The following is a 2,757-nucleotide window of genomic DNA, read 5'->3' as shown; positions in this document are numbered from 1 at the left end:
AGCAGCCCCTCCAGGAGCAGCCCCTTCCCAGCGCCCGCGATGGATCCTGCTCCTGCGGGAAACCTGAACCTGCTCCTCCTTCGAGGAGCACAGGGGAGAGATCCTGAGCCTGGCATGTGCAAGGTTGGGAGCCTGAGACTGCACCTCCCTCCCTGCTCCCCTCGAGGATGGGTTTGGCCCCCGTTCCCCCAGCACACAGCAGATGCTGGTCCCCAGCACACAGACACGGTGTCCCCTCCTCCCTGGACTGTCTGTGTGCCCTTCCCCAGACCCCAGGCAGCAGCCTGGCTCCTCCGGGGAGGAGAGGGGCAGCAGTGGATGAGGTCACTCCTCTTCCTCCTGCCTTCTCTGCAGGTCCCAGCCCCAGGCACCAACTTTGGGGTACCCAGGGGCTGGGTGTGTTTCCAGAACGGGGCAGCACAGCCCCTTCCCGGCAGGGCTGGGGCTCAGGTGTGTCACCGTCCCCTGAGGGAACACCCTGATGGGTGTCATCAGCCCCTCTCCCTCCTCAGCTCCCTGTGACTCAGCAGAGCGGGTGAAGAGCCATTTCCAGAGGCATCTCCTGCTGCCACAGCCGGGACTTGGGTCACATCCCTTCAGCCGGGGAGTGACGGAGGGATGTGGCTGCAGAGCATCCCTGGGGGCTCCCAGCGGGCACACGGCGCAGCCCCCAGCCCAACGCAGGGCTGAGGAGAGGCTTTATCAGGCTCCTGGCTCCCCCCCACCGGATCCAGCCGAGGCAATTTCCTTCCAGCAGGAACGTCACGCTCCAGGGCCCTTCAGTTATGACTCAGAGGTTTGAGTGGAAGCAAAGGCTGTAAGACGATTATGTATAATTTTCTTTAAAGGATGCTCAATCCTTTCTCCGCCAAGGCCGGGCGGGACGTCAGCTCCGCTTGCGCCAACGATCACCCCACTGCTGGGAGCTGGGGGGGACACGCAGGACTGGTGGGAGAGCTGCTTCTCCTCTGAAGGAGCACAGTGGGGGTCCCACCTCGGACCCCTGTGCCTTGCCACATCATCCCTGGCCACTGCCAGAGATGGGAAGGGATGGGGGGATGCATCCTGGGTTACATGTGAGATCGATTCCCTCCGGATCTGCCTCCCGGATCCCTCCCAATGGCTCCCAGAGCTGCCACAGCTCCCAATCACTGCCTTGTGGCTGCTTACCTGAGCGCTCCTGCCACGGGAACAGACATGGGCTGACTGGCCAGGGACAGCTCCTGGCTCTGGGCACCCAACCCTGGCACTGCCAGAGCCGGTAGCACCTGCAGTGCCCAGCCTGGCACCCCAGAGCAGCACAGTCCTGGCACAGCTCACCACAGGGGATTGTGGTGATGGGGATGCTCCCCCCTGCCACTGCCTCTGGCACTCTGGCAGTGACTGGCACAGCGGGAGGCTCGAGAGCACAAAGCTCATGGCCCTGCTATCGATCCCTGACTCCTCTGGAGGGGCGATGGCTAGAAAGGGATCAGGGATCCAAGTTCCAGAAGAGGGGGGGACACACCAGCCCCAGAGCCCCCAGGGATGGGGCTCCCTCGGGGGCTCACATGGGTCAGGCTGCAGCCCCAGGGCAGCACAGCCCAGCTGCAGCCCCAAAGAGCTCCAGGTTTTTCCTCCCATCCCTCCATCCCACCGGCACCACTGCAGAGCCTCAAACAACCCCATTCAGAGCAAAGCTGAGCGCTTCTCCTTCCCCTCCCTCAGCTGAGCTCGGGCCAAGTCAATTAACATTTCTGACTGGGGAGGGAAAAAAGAATCCATCCAAACAGCTCATTTGTCTTTTGTGTGACTCTTCCCTCCTCCCCTCCCTTCCCTGCTTCAAAAGCACAGTCCTGGGAGTCTATTATGGATACCAAGGAGGGAGGTGAATCGTGAGCTAATTTTACCTCCTTCACCAATGACAGTTGCTGACGTTCAAATTAATGAAAATAAAAATTCAGCATGGGCTGAAGTCTTGGCAACTGCTGCCCCCGCGGAACCGCTGACCCAGCGCTGCGTCTGCCCAAGCAGCTCCTGCCCACCTCACCCTCACCACGAGCAGGGCTAAAAATAAAATAAATAAAGGGAGGGCTGAGAGAGGAACCAGGAACGTGGCTGCTCATCCCTGCTCGTCTCTGCCACCCCTCACATTCTTAATGGCTCCGCATCCAGCTCATTCAGGCACCAAAAAAGGTTTCAAAATAACACCGCAAAGAGGTTTTGAATCGCTGTTTGTCAGACTGAGCACACAGACACCATGAGAAGTCAGGAATGCACCTTCCCGAGCACCAGGCTTGGCTCAGAAGCTCCAGTCCTGGCTGTATTTTCCAGCCTCAGACTGAAAAACCCAGGAGCAGGTGCTGCAGGATGGGGCTGAAGCAGAGGAAGGGTTAATGTAGGACAGGAAAGAGAAGAGCTCGGCCGAGCAGGACGCTCACATCCCTTCACTGCAGGCAGAGTGGGGAGAGGATTCTGCCTCCAGGCCACAGCCATCGTCTCCTCCATCCTCTCCTCAGCACTTCCCTGGATGGGATGTTTAACACCGATTGAACCAGGGGCTTGAAACATTTACATCTCCCCACAGAGATGCATAAATCTTTAAATAACCCTTTAAAAATGAAAGAACTTCCTCAAAGCCCCTTCTTCCTCTGAAGAACACAGGATTTAATGAGGTTTCCTCCTTCCCCCCCACCTCAAAACCCAACACCCACCCCCACCCATGAGTCACTCACACTCCTGCTCTGGCTGCCCAGCAGAGCCACAGCTGAACTGATC

The sequence above is a fragment of the Corvus brachyrhynchos genome, unplaced genomic scaffold, assembly GCF_000691975.1.
Source record: "Corvus brachyrhynchos isolate BGI_N302 unplaced genomic scaffold, ASM69197v1 scaffold219, whole genome shotgun sequence".
Lineage (NCBI taxonomy): Eukaryota > Metazoa > Chordata > Aves > Passeriformes > Corvidae > Corvus > Corvus brachyrhynchos.
Note: the sequence above shows the minus strand (reverse complement) of the source record.